Genomic DNA, 15,337 nt, shown 5'->3' with positions numbered 1-15,337 from the left:
TATGGCGATCATGTTGATAAACATGTATTTTAGTCAAAACATGCAAGTCAGTTTTTGTGTGCCTATGTGCATTTATTTTCTGTTGATGTTTTACATATGAAAATGGACCTGGCATTTTTTACTTCTCTGATTTTAGTTTTCTTGCTAACTTCACATTAGGCAAATAGATTAGTTAAGTGCAAAGTAATATTATTAGAGGAGCTGTTCTAAGAATGTCTGTGAAATTACATTTCAATACCCATTAGACATGGTTCTTTTCGCTATAAACCTCTCACTGTCACTGAAAATGCAATTCTGTAGTGTTAAACAAAAGGCATATTCAAAATAAAGCTTGGCTTTTCAATCACTGAGTTACAGCTACCTCAAATGAACATCAGAACCAATTAAAAAGAATTGAATTCTTCAGCTTGACCCACTGCTGGGTTCAGTTCTTTTCTTCGTATTTCAAAAGTTTCATTAGGGAACACAGACTTAAATTTGATTTGGAAAATCTGGATGGAAGTGGCTGACAAGAAAATGTGAAGGAGATGAGGAGGAATGGTCTCTGGGAGTTAGAAAGGGTGGTCAGAATGGCTTCTAGGGAAATCCTTTCCTAATGTCCACACTTGAGGAACATAAGTAAAAATGGGGAAGTCTATGAAAGGTAGTCTGGTACAGTCATAGCCCTAGCAGCCGAGTACAGAGGTATCTTCTCTCTGGACCTTGGCAGGGGCCGAGATTCTAGAGGATCTACTAGTAACAAAAAGAACTCTGATGCTGATAAGGAAGTATAATTTTTCAGGAAGCAGGTGGCTCTAAAGAAGGTCCAGGAAGGTAGTGCCTTTTAACAGTTTTGTTTGCTTGTGTATACTCAGAAGCAGGTGGTGCGACCCCTCTGGGGTCCAGACCCCAGAAGAGATGAGCTGTTATGTCCAGAAAGTAATAAGTTTTCATTATCTACTATGGTTGTCTATGCAGGCTGTGCATATATGCAGTCAGAGCAGAGAAGAAAATGCCTATATTCTATAAATTGCAAACATTCATGTTTATTAGTATGGTCTTCCCATGGTTCAGTTCTCTCTACTCCAAAGAAGGACCCTTTCTATGATGGCTAATTTGCCAGGTGAATTGAGTGAAATAAAGTCAGATAAAATTTAACAAAAATATATTCCTAGTGGCATTGAGGTTTTGGAGGGGAGATGTATTCCATACAGCACCTAAGAGTTGAGACTTACCCAATTTTATATGATTTGTTAACAACTAGATAAGCTGTAATTTCTTCAGAAAATGTTCTTTGGCTTTAAAGATGGAGTTAGCATCTACTTACAGAAGCCAGTTGAAAAATAAATAAATGACTAAAATTTAAAAAAAAAAAAGAAAGAAAAACTTTAAGGCTGAAGAGGTCTTTCTCATACTTGCAGGGACACCTATGACAGATTTGGTTGGGTCGTTAAAGTGTTTTATCCATTTGCCCAGATCTCTACATGAAATACCCAAAAGTAACAATAAATTCTTCCAGAGAGACAATTGTATAATTTCTAAATCTCATGCTACACGTGATGTAGTATCAAATCTTACAAATATTTTCAGAAGTTTAGACACCTGTATAAGGACTTTAACATGGGATTGAACAAAAGTATAGGATTCTTTTAAGAATGGTCTAACACCACAAGAAAGCTTCAGGAGAACATTATGAAAACACTGCTTGTAAGGTTATGAAAGGCTTGTATCAGTGTCTCAGTGGACAGCAAATGGGCAAACATTTGGTAAGATAGATCTGCACATTAAATTACTGAGTGTCCACCAGAAACCTGGAGAAATATTCAAGATGTGTCTGTTGCTGTCAGACATGTTACTGAGTCCAAGCCCGTGCTTGCAACAAGACAGGCCAATAAATTGAAAGACAAGTTGTTGGGACAAGTGATAACAACTTTTTAGAAAGCTAGAGACTAAGAAGATGGTGGAATAGTGTCCCAAAGAACCGTATTCTCTGAGTTATAATTCAGACTTCTTTTATACTAAAAGGGGAGAGGGGAAAGTCCTGGCTTCAGTCAGACTCTGAAGGGATATGTTAATTTCTTCCTTCTGCTGTTCACAGGTGTGTTTGGTCATGATGTTTCCTGTGAGATGAGGAAAGGTATTTTGCATGTTAGTGCTCATTACTTGGGAGGCAGGGTTCCCAGAGGTGGGCTGTTATCCACAGTTTAAGCGTATGGGCAACATCCCTTTAGTTCTGCATGCCTTTAGGTGTGTAAATGTGCATAAATGTAGATTCACACATGTTTAGTCTGTTAGTCAGTCTTTTAACCAAAATCTCATCTGATAGCCATCAAGCCAACTCAAATAGATATTGTTGCTGTACAGTCACTCAGTAGTGTCTGACTCTTTACAACTGAGTGGACTGCAGCATGAAAGATTTCCCTGTCCTTCACCATTTCCCAGAACTTGCTCAAAATCATGTCCTTTGAGTCAGTGATGCCATTCAACTGTCTTGTCCTCTGTTCATCCCCTACTCCTCCTATCTTCAATCTTTCCCAGAATCAGGGTTTTTTATAATGAATCAACTCTTTCCATCAGGTGGCCAAAGTATGGGAGCTTCAGCTTCAGCATCAGTCCTTCTAATGAGTATTCAGGATTGGTTTCCTTTAGGATTGGCTTGTTTAATCTCCCTGCAGTCCAAGGGCCTCACAAAAGTCTTCGCCAATACCACAGTTCAAAAGCATCCATTTTTTGGTGGTCAGCCTTCTTTATGGTCCAAATTGGAAATCCTGACGGCCACAGGAGCCTGGCGGGCTACAGTCTATGAAGTCATATGGGTCGGACACCACTTAACAACTAAATCCTTCTTTATGGTACAAATCTCACAACCATCATGACTACCAGAAAAACCATAGTTTGACTACATGGACCTTTGTCACCAAAGTGGTATCTCGGCTTTTTAATATACTTTCTAGGTTGGTCATAGCTTTTCTTCAAAGGAGCGAGTGTCTTTTAATTTCACAGCTGCAGTCACCATCTGTAGTGACTTTGGAGCCCAAGAAAACAAAGTCTCACACTGCTTTCATTTCTCCCCATCTATTTGCCAGGAAGTGATGGAACCAGATGCCATGATTGTGAATTTTTTTAATATTGAGGTTTAAGCCAGCGTTTTCACTCTCCTCTTTCATTTTCATCAAGAGGCTCTTTAGTTCTTCACTTTCTGCCATAAGGGTGGCATCATCTACATATCTGAGGTTATTGATACTTCTCCTGGCAATCTTGATTCTAGCTTCTGCTTCTTCCAGCCTGGCATTTCGCATGATATACTCTGCATAGAAGTTAAATAAGCAGGGTGACAATATACAGCCTTGACATATTTCTTTCCCAACTTGAAACCAGTCTGTTGTTCCATGTCTGGTTCTAACTGTTGTTTTTTGACCTGCATACAGGTTTCTCAGGAGGCAGGTAAGGTGGTATATTATTCCCACCCCTTGAAGAATCTTCCACAGTTTGTTGTGATCCACACAGTCAAAGGCCTTAACATATCCAATGAAGCAAAAGTAGATGTTCTGGAATCTCTTCTTTTTTCAACATACAAAAGATGTTGGCAATTTGATCTCTGTTTCTTCTGCCTTTTCTAAATCCAGTTTAAACATCTGGAAGTTCTCTGTTCATGTCCTGTTACAGCCTTAGAGAATGTTGAGCATCACTTTGCTAGCATGTGAAATAAATGCAACTGTGCAGTAATTTGAACATTTTTTGCCAGTGTCCTTCTTTGGGACTGGAATGAAAACTGACCTTTTCCAGTCCTGTGGCCACTGCTGAGTTTTCCAAATTTGCTGGAATATCGAGTACAGCACTTTAACAACATCATCTTTTAGGATTAGAAATAGCTCAGCTGAAGTTCCATCACCTCCACTAGCTTTTTTCATGGTGATGATTCCAAACGCCCACTTGACTTCACACTCCAAGACATTCAGCTCTAAGTGAGTGATCATACCATCATGGTTATCTGGGTCATGAAGATCTTTTTGTATAGTTCTTCTGTGTATTCTTGCCACGTTTTCTTCTTCTGCTTCTGTTAGGTCCATACTATTTTTGTGACCATCTTTGCAAGAAATATTCCCTTGATATCTCTAATTTTCTTGAAAAGATCCCTTAGTCTTTCCCATTCTTTTGTTTTCCGCTATTTCTTTGCATTGTTCACTTAGGAAGGCTTTCTTATCTCCCCTTGCTTTTTTTTGAAACTCTGCATTCAGATGGGTATATCTTTCCTTTTATACCTTGCTTTTCAATTCTCTTCTTTTTTCAGCTATTTGTAAGGCCTCTTAAGACAACCATTTTTCCTTTTTGCATTTCTTTTTCTTGGGGGATGGTTTTGGTCACTGCCTCCTGTACAATATCTTGAACATCTGTCCATAGTTCTTCAGGCATTCTGACCATCAGATATAATCCCCTGAATCTATTTCTTACTTCCACTGTATAATCATAAGGGATTTGATTTAGGTCATACCTGAATGGCCTAGTGGTTTTCCCTACTTTCTTCAATTTAAGTCTAAAGTTGGCAATAAGGAGTTCATGATCTGAGCCACAGTCAGGTCCTGGTCTTGCTTTTGCTGATTGTATAGAGCTTCTCCATCTTCAGCTGAAAGGAATTAAAACAGTCTGATTTTGGTATTGAACATCTGGTGATGGCCACGTCTAGAGTCTTTTCTTGTGTTGTTGGAAGAGAGTGTTTGCTTTGACAAGTGCATTCTCTTGACAAAACTCTGTTAGCTTTTGCCTGATTCATTTTGTACTCCAAGGCCACACTTTCCCATTACTCCATTTATGTCATGACTTTCTACTTTTGCATTCCAGTGACCTATGAAAAAGGACATCTTTTTTGGTGTTAATTCTAGAAGGTCCTGTAGGTCTTCATAGAACCGTTCAACTTTAGCTTCTTCAGCATTAGTGGTTGCACATAGACTTTGATTACTGTGATATTGAATGGTTTGCCTTGGAAACGAAGAGAGATAATTCTGTTGTTTTTAAGATTGCACCCAAGAACTACATTTTGGACTCTTTTATTGACTCTGAGGGCTACTCTGTTTCTTCTATGGGATTCTTGCCCACAGTAGTAATGTAATGGTCATCTGAATTAAATTCACCCATTCCAGTCCATTTTAGTTCACTGATTCCTAAAATGTCAATGTTTACTCTTGCCAGCTCCTGTTTGACCACTTCCAATATACCTTGATTCCAGGTTCCTATGCAATTAATATTGTTCTTTACAGAATCTAGGCTTTACTTTCACCACCAGACACATCCACACATTGGCATTGTTTCTGCTTTTGTTCAGCTTCTTCATTTCCTATGGAGCTATTTCTCTGGTTTTCTCTAGTAGCATATTTGGCACCTGTCAACCTGGGGAGCTCATCTTTCAGTAATCGACAGGAGAAATTTAGGTCTCACCAAAAAAGATACTCCCTTTCCAAGGGCAAAGGAAAAGCCCCAACAAGATTGTAGGAGGGGCACAATTGCATTTAAAATCAAATCCCTGCCAGAGATTCTCGGAGGATGCAAATGAAACCCTGTGAGCACCAGGACTGAGGGGAAGGAGCAGTGACCCCCAGGAGAGACTGAGCCAGACCTGCCTTTGAGTGCTTGAGTGTCTCCTGCTGAGGCACAGGTCTGTAGTGACCTGCCACAGGGACAGGGCTCTAGCTGCAGCACAGCCAAACTACAGGGAGGAAACACAGCCCCACCCAAAAATTGGGTAAAAGATTTACTGAGCATAGCCTTGCCCATAAAAGCAGGACCCAGTTTTACTCACAGCTAGTCCCTCCAATCAGAAAGCTTCCACAAGCCTCTTAGGGCTTCCCTGGTGGGTCATATGGTAAAGAATCTGTCTGAAATGCGGGAGACCTGGATTTGATCCCTGGGTTGGGAAAATCCCCTGGAGGAGGGCAAGGCACCCCACTTCACTTCTTGTCTTCAGAATCCCCATGGACAGAGCAGTCTGGAGGGCTACAGTCCTTGGGGTTGCAGAGTCGAACATGACTGAGTGACTAAGCACAGCACAGCACAAGCATCTTACCCTCATCCATCAGAGGGCAGACAGAATGAAAACCAAATAGACAGAGCATGGCATTAATGCTAAAGAATTGGAGTCTAGAGAGATAAAGTGATTAGCAAAAAATCAAAGTTTATCTAACAGAAACGGAAGTGCCTTGATTGTGTTTAAAAATGTATTTGACTGAAGTGTTACCTATGGGGCATTGGTTTACACCTGTCTCCCTCCTCACCTAAGGATGTTGGAGTAATCTTAGCCTATGACTATATTGCTCTAGTAGTTCAGATGGTAAAGAGTTGACCTGCAATGTAAGAGACCTGGGTTGCATCCCTGGGTTGGGAAGATCCCCTGGAGAAGGAAATGGTAACCCACTCCAGTATTCTTGCCTAGAAAATCCCATGGACGGAGGAGCCTGGTGGGCTACAGTTCACGGGATCACAAAGAGTCAGACATGACTGAGCAACTAACACTTCAGCCTGTGCCTAGAGTTCAACAGCTATGCTAGAATAACGGCCATTCTGTATTGTCCCAGGCTAAAATTCTTCAAGCTGGCCCTGGATTCTTCAAAACCTTTCTCCTAGCAGGACAAGCTCTTAGTACCCTAGGTAGTGTGGGGAGAAATCAGTAGGGAAGAACAATACACGTGGAGCCCTTCTTCCAATTCATAACATTAAAAAGCTTTGAAAATGATTATCCTATCCTAATCTGTATTTTACACAAAGCCATTATAGCCCTTTACCTGTCCCTTATAATATCAGTTCTAAAACCTTTACTTTCCTCAATACCTTCTGAAAATGTGCTATTTAGTTGGTAATTTCCCAAGCTTGCTCTGAACAATAGATTCACAATGCTCTGAATGCTCCCCATCCTAGGATATGCAAGCTCCTTTATATCTTTTTCTTTCATTGTGGTTGCCCATGAAAAACCATTGCTCTTTTTCTCCATGTGATTATTGTTACTATTTCAATATTAAACCTCCTTTCCCATTATCTATTTTGCTGCTAAAATTGCTTCCTTCTTAATACTATCTCTGCACCATCATTCACAGTAATGAGTCATTTTCTAACTCTTAGTTAAATCAGCTTCTGCTGTCTCTAGGTTTGTATTTGAATCACTGATTCTCTCTCATAAGTATTTCAAGTAAGTAGTCCTAGTTGCCCACAGAAATGAATATGCATTTAGTATTTTATTAGTTTTTATCACTCTTAGTTAGCTCTAAATTTAACTAACCAGCACCCCTTTACCTAGAAAGAGTAAAAAAAAATTTCTCTAGTAATATCAACATAAGCATATTTGATAATGAATAACAATATATGAAAAGATAGTGATGACTTCCTGATTTAATCCTTGATTCAATTTCCTCTCTAGACCCAGGAGGGAGTTATTTAAGAGATCCCAATTAGGAATGATTTGAATTAATTGAAGCAACATAATGTACACAGTGCACTGCATTCCCAATTAAGTTGGAAAGAGATAGAAGATACTCTGCTGACAGAATGTCTTTATTGAGCTAATAGTCATTATTTATGTATCATCAATTTTTTATCTAACATCAAGTGTTTTGCTTTTTCTGAACACACTATGCATTAAGAAACAAAATACCAGTGAATAGTAGGTTGGTTTAGTAAATAGGAATAAGCTTTGAACATATAGCATGAACTGATGAATTTCAAATACCCAGATTTCACCTTTTGTATATGTGTATGAATTGAAGGTCAATAGTATGTATGAATTGGATGCCCCTCTGAACCCACTCGAGGAGAAGGAAATGGCAACCCACTCCAATACTCTTGCCTGGAAAATCCCATGGACGGAGGAGCCTGGTAGATTGCAATCCATGGGGTCGCTAAGAGGCAGACAGGACTGAACGACTTCACTTGCATGTTTCACTTTCATGCATTGGAGAAGGAAATGGAAACTCACTCCAGTGTTCTTACATGGAGAATCCCAGGGATAGGGGAGCCTGGTGGGCTGCCGTCTATGCGGTTGCACAGAGTTGGACACGACTGAAGTGACTTAGCAGCAGCAGCAGCAGCTGAACCCACTCTGACTTAATATAAAGCCCAAATCTATTGGATCTTGATAGCTCTCTATTTGATACTGAAGCTAAAATGTGTCATAGAGAAGACAGAGATTCTTATTGTGTTTAGGACATTCATGATATAAAATTATTCTCAGGTTTTAAAAGCTTTAATACTGACATTTTAGAATAAAGAGTATTCTTTTCGCAATATAAACATTTATTTTTATTTACTTCAAACTTGTAGTATTTTAACAAGATCTTTTATTGTTTTTAGGATTGCATTTGCTTTATAATAACTTTTTCCTCTGATATTTTATGTCTCACAAATAAATAAATGTATAATTTGAATTCACAACACCCAGACCTAATTGTTTTGAAACCCAGGCCTGCTAATTATACCTGTGTGGCATTGCATCATAAGTCATTTAGCATAGGTCAATGAGATTCTCATTTTATTCATGTAAAGTTAATAACTCTCTCTCTCTTCAAGTGATAGTTGAGTGAGAGAGACAGAGGCAGAAAGAGACAAAGAGAGAAAGGTTATCGTTTTTAGATCAAAATAAATGCAACCATGGAATGTTCTTTGTGAAAGTCACTCAGTTGGGTCCGACTCTTTGCAACCCCATGGCTACACAGTCCATGGAATTCTCCAGGCCAGAAGACTGGAGTAGGTAGCCATTTCGGATAAAAGCAAATCCCCATATGTAAGTCGTAGAACACTTTAATAAGATGCTGTGGTTTTATAGAGCAATTTTAATCAAATAATTTTTGTAATATATCTATAGAATTAGACTAATTCTTCTTCCACATAATCTCTGATTGAAGTCAATTACAACTTCTAGCTGATGCCTACAAAATGTTAACTCAATGAACTGAAAAACTTATTTTAAAAGAAATCAATATTTTCCCAAAAAATACATCTCGACAGCCCAATTATTGGTTTCACTGAATACCCCACATCAGTTTACCAGTTGACTAGTTGTGGTTGTCAATTATGCAGACCTAGACTTAACTGAAGCTGAGTACAAAGTCTTATTTCTAAGAGCAGATGAAGCCTTCCTGTCTCCCCAAAGCTATTATAGTTTCATTATAAGTAGTTTTCTGAGGCAAGTACCCAGACTAATGAAGTCTAATTTCCTATGGATTAAAAAAAAAAGGCAAAAAGATATCACTGATGTTAGGTAAAGAAATTCTGAATATAACACATTTATTCTGTTAAATTACTCATGAACACAAGAGGACATGGCCGTGGGCCTTAAGAGCCAACGGTGTTTTCCTCCAGTGGGAGCTGAGAGGTATAGGGAATTCAAGAGCCCTTAAAGCCTTTTTAGTAAAAACCCTGTGGATGATCTCATTTCTAGATAAAGCTGAACTAATATCACAGGTCAAAACTTGCCAGCTAAGACATCTAAGAAAAATATATAAGTATCGCTTCATATCTTATTATATAATAGGAATCCTCACAATATCTTATAACCAAGAAAACCATGAAAGGAGAATATTATTTATAGCTCAGCTAACCTCACATCTATTTTGAATAAATGAACGATATATGTATATAATATAATTGGATATATTCTAAACCCAAAATCACATCAGCAAATTTATAGTTTCAGGACGTATCAGAAGAAAATCAATTGTCAATTTGCTAGAAATATCAGTTGTTTCAAAGACTATCCTATGTTATAATCAGTTTTAAAAGGCACATTACTGCTACCATAAACCATTAAAGGTGGTTTATAACCAGGGGAAAAAATCCTTTAAAATCCCTCACTGCTACAATTCACAAGCCATTGCTACAATTCACAACTCATTTGTTAGTCTTAACCGCCCTCAGCTTTGCCTTGGGCCATTAACTAACAAACCAATCATTAACTGTTAGTAATGACCATTTTTCCCAGGGATTATTGCTTAATTGAACTCTTGTACAGGACCCATTATTTTCTGAGATGTCAAAATAACTATGCTTTACTACATTTTTCTATAATATTAACACCTCCCAAAATAAGCAATAGCAGTGTCAGAGAATTAAATTGTTCAATGTACACACTATTTAAAAAACATTACTTTAATGAACAATTCTGATGTTTCAGAGGAACTTTCTTAGTTTCTCAATCTCCTGAGCATATCCATCATGTAACTTAGATGCACAATTAATGTGTATTTCTCTTCAGTAATATACACAATGTCGAGACATTTATATTAGTAAACTGTATTATATATTCATCTGGGTAAAGCACATTTGGTTATTAGCATTCTGCTCCCGAGAAACAAGACACGATTGCTTGTCTGTTGCCATGGAAATAAATTAGGAAGGATAACCTGCCTACTTATCAATTTTTATTAATGCAATCAGCCTACCTGCTTAACCCATAAGTAACAATAGCACATATAAACTAAGCTAATAAAGCACTGTAACTCTAGGGGTGCCAGTTAAAGTAAATAGAATAGAAAATTGCTGAAATAAAAAGTCTGAGTTATGTGTCATAGTTCTGGATGTGCCCCATTAATATTACAGGATAAAGAGTGTTGCCATTTGAGAGGTCTTTAATGGTGACATTACCATCAACTAATATTTACTGAGAGGAATGTAAGACAAGAAGCCAAGAGTGATGTAATAAAACACAATTGCCCTCCTACTGTGTTGAAACACTTTATAGACGTGTGTTAAAATTTGAACTAAGGAATCCCAATTCAATGCTAGCCAAGCAAAGATGAACAATGCAGAATATATTTAATTGAGGATTAAAACATAAATTATAGAAACCTGTACTGGAATGTTCACCTTTCTATAATCTAAGAAGAAAAATAAAATTACTAATCAATCAATAGCAATTTATAAGGTCAAAAAGACAGTTAACCTAAAAAATAGAGTGTACTCATTTTTAAGGACTCTAGACCCATGTCTACTCATTATAGAAGTTCCAATGAGGCTTAGATAAAATTGGTATTTTCTCTTTCTAAATCAGACTGACTTAATCCTCAATGCCTATACATTAATAATATTAACAAAAAGTGTTGTTATCAAGGAAATCAACAGCAAATATACTGTTTCTATAAGAAAAAATTCACGTGAGTATATGTATCTAGTGTCTTTGGAGGCTAAGGATACATTTTTCTCATTACAGAAACAAAATTGTTATATTTTGAAAAATAATTCTTAAGCTTTAGGTAATAAGTTTATAATTAAAAAAAACTAGGCTTAATTGTCTTTTAATTTTATTTTATTGTAGTAAGAACAACTAACATGAGATCAACCTTCATAAGTTTTGAAGTGTACCAAACATTATGGTTGACTATGGATACCATGTGATACAATGGATTTCTCCAGATTTCTCATCGTGCTTATCTGGAATTTTATGCACATTGATTTGTACCTCCTAACTTTCTCCTCCCCTCAGCTCTTAATAATCACCACATTTAAAAGCATTTTTAATCTTCAAATGTATTTACTTGATCAGAGTTTAGTATTCAGAAAAAGCTAAATTTAATGACTAATCATTACAAAGTTCTTTCATGGTATCTACAGTTTAAAACTAACAAAGTTATTTGTTCTAACTTTCCAAAAAAAAAAACAAAACAGCCAAACAAACAAACAATAAAAACTCAAGTTTCTGTTATAATTCAGTTACTTAATATATAATGGATGATTCATACAAAGTAAAAAGAAAAAAAATCATGTCTTTATACTGGAAAGAAGGAAATTATCAAATAAAGGATCATCTCCTATATCTGTCCAGGTCTACTTAATCACATCTGTTCATAAAGATCACTGCAACATCCCTGATATTGAAAGGATAACATGGGTAGACAGTTACTAAGAGTTTATAATGTGCCAGGGCAAAGATGAAGCCTAACATATATTATTTCATTCATCAACAACATGAAACAATGAAGACAGATATTAATGTTACTTTTGTAGATAGGAAAATGAATGTTAGAAAAGATAAATTTTGTGTCCAAATCAACAAATAATAAATGCCAGAACTAGAACCAGAATCAAAACTTGTATTATTATATTGCATATTTGAAGATGTATGTCCCTTTTCTTAACTGCTTTCCTAAAACTATGCAATAACACTGATTCCAGATAATTGTTGAAGAAGAAGAAATTTATGCACAGATAGTGCTGGGGATAAAAAATATATCATAAACAGGGTTTATGCTGTAAGAAAAGTAATAAAGGTGTAATGCAAATAAATACAAGTGTAACTTTAGTTATAGGCCTGTAAATGAATTTACTAAGAAAGATAATATAGTTTTCTTTCATTTTAAAAAAATAATACTGAGATGCAAGGCACATTCATGTTAATGGAATCATGTAATACAGAATGATATATGATATGATTCAAATATATCCTTTGTAATGAGGAATCATACAAATGGAATCTTTTGATATTGGCTTCTTTCATTTGGTATAATAATTTTATCATGTACCATGTATCAATATATTCTTTTTTATGACTGAATATTAATTCCATCATGTGAGTATACCACTTTTTGTTTAAACTTCAAGGATATTTCAGTTATTTCCTTCTTTGATTAGAGATCCCTTCAAGAAAATTAGAGATACCAAGGGAACATTTCATGCAAGTTCAGTTCAGTTCAGTCACTCAGTCGTGTCCGACTCTTTGCGACCCCATGAATCGCAGCACGCCAGGCCTCCCTGTCCATCACCAACTCCCGGAGTTCACTCAGACTCACGTCCATCGAGTCCGTGATGCCATCCAGCCATCTCATCCTCTGTTGTCCCCTTCTCCTCCTGCCTCCAATCCCTCCCAGCATCAGAGTCTTTTCCAATGGGTCAACTCTACGCATGAGGTGGCCAAAGTACTGGAGTTTCAGCTTTAGCATTATTTCTTCCAAAGAAATCCCAGGGCTGATCTCTTTTATTTTTTATTTTTGTTATTTCTGATGCTATTGTGAACGGAACTGTTTTCTTAAATTTCATTTTCAGATTGTCTGTTGCAAGTATTTATAAATATATTGAATTTTGCATATTAAATATCCTGCAACCTTGCTGAATTCATTTACTAGTGCTCATGGGTTTCTTGGTGAATTCCTCAGAATTTTTTATGTAAAATGTCATGTTAGTAAAGAAAGAATAGTTTTTCACCAATCTGAATGCATTTTTTTCTTTCCTAATATCCTGGCTAGAACCTCTATTACAAAATTAAACAGAAATGGTGAGAACAAACATCCTTTTCTTTTTCATGGTTTTGTGGGGAAAGTTTCCAGTCTTTCACTGTTAACTGTAATGTTAACTATGGGGTTTTCATAGATGCCTTTTATCAGGTTGTTTTCTTCAGTTCATCCTAGTTTGCTCAGTATTTTTATTATGAAAGTGTGTTGGGTTTTGTCAAATGCCTTTTATATATTGATATAATCTTGTTTAAAAAGTGATTGATATATTACATTAACTATTATTTGATATTAAACTGATCTTGTGTACCTGGGGTAAATCTAATTTGGTCATAAAGTATAGTTCTTTTTTTTTTGCATTGCTGGTTTCACTTTGCTAGTATGTCCTTGAGATTTTTTGTGCCCATATTTTAAAAAAGATATTGGTCTGTAGCTTTCTTACGATGTTTATCTCCTCTGGGCTTGAGGGTAATACTAGACTCAGAGAATGAGTCGGGAAATGCTACCCATTCTTCTACTTTTTAGAAGAGTATATGAATATTTGGTATTATTTGTATTTTAAAATGTTTGGTCAAATTCAGTTGCGCAACCATCTGGACCTGACTTTCTTGTGGATTTGTCCAGAAGATCCCCTGGAGAAGGTGATATCCACCCATTCCAGGATTCTTGCCTGGAGAATTCCATGGACAAAGAAACCTGACAGGACAGTCCATGGGGTCACAAAGAGTCAGACATGACTGAGCAACTAACGCATTCACTTTCAGTGTTTTGATAATTAATTAAATGCTTTTACTTAATATACTTTAATTGGATTGTCTATTTCCTAAGTCAGTTTTGGTAGTTTGTATCTTTAAAAGATATTTTTTATTTCAACTAAGCTAATTCATTAATATGCAGTTTAATAAGTTTTTTGTAATAAACTTTATTTCTCTAAGGTGAATAATAATATCATGTCTTTTACTTCTAATATGATTCTAGTGATGTGATTTCTGTATCTTTGCCTCTATGATTCTGGTCAGCTGAGCTAAAGATTTGTCTGTTTGTTGCTTTTTGAAGAATCAGCTTTTACTTTCATTGATCTTCTCTATTGTTTTTCTACTCTCTATTTCATTAATTTGTTCTAATCTTTATCATTTCCTTTCTCTTCTTGCTTTTTCCTTTGCCTGAAGATAGAATATTAAATCATTGGTTTGATAACTTTCTTCTTTTTTAGGATAGGCATTACTGCCTTAAATTTAATCGTAAGCTCCGCTTTTTCTGCATTTCATGAATTCTGCTATATTGCCTCTCATTTTCATTCATTTCAAAGTAATTTATGATTTCCTATCTGTTTCCTTCTTTGACTCATTGGTTATTTATCAGTGTGTTTAATTTGCACATATTTGTAAGTATCCTAAATATCTTTCTGGAATTGATTTCTAATTTAATTCCATTGTGTTTGAAGAACATATACCTTTTACACTCCCTGGTGGCTCAGACAGTAAAGAATCCACCTGCAATGTGGAAGTATGGGGTTCTATCCCTGGATTGGGAAGATGCCCTAGAGGAGGATAGGCATCCCACTTCAGTATTCTTGCCTGGAGAATCCCCATGGACAGTGGAGCCTAGTGGGCTATTGTCCATGGGGTTGCAGAGAGTTGGACAAGACTGAGTCTTGACTCAGTTGACTTGACTCAGTCAAGACTGTTCTTGACTAAGAACAGCACACATTTATTGAAGATTTTCTATGGTCTCATATATGGTCTATAATGGAGAATGTTCTATGTGCTCTTGAAAAGAGATAGATTTTGCTGTTGTTTAGTGAGTGCTACTTATAGATACCTGCTATCTAATTTGTTTGTAGTGTAGTTCAAGTCCTTGCTTATCTTCCTTGCTCTATTACTGAAAATTAGATTATTGAACTTTCCAATGATTATGTTTGAATTTCTATATGTGTTCATTTTTAGAAATTTCTTCTATGTTCAGGTGCTCTGTTATTAGGTGCACATACATTTATAGGGACTTCCCTGGTAGCTCAGAGGGAAAGAATTTGCCTGTAATGCAGGAGACCCAGGTTTGATCCCTGGAGCAGGGCATAGCAACCCACTCTAGTACTCTTGCCTAGAGAATTCCATGGACAGAGGCACCTAGCAGGCTGTTGTCCTTAGGGTCACACAGAG

The sequence above is a fragment of the Capricornis sumatraensis genome, chromosome 13 (assembly GCF_032405125.1).
Source record: "Capricornis sumatraensis isolate serow.1 chromosome 13, serow.2, whole genome shotgun sequence".
NCBI lineage: Eukaryota > Metazoa > Chordata > Mammalia > Artiodactyla > Bovidae > Capricornis > Capricornis sumatraensis.
Note: the sequence above shows the minus strand (reverse complement) of the source record.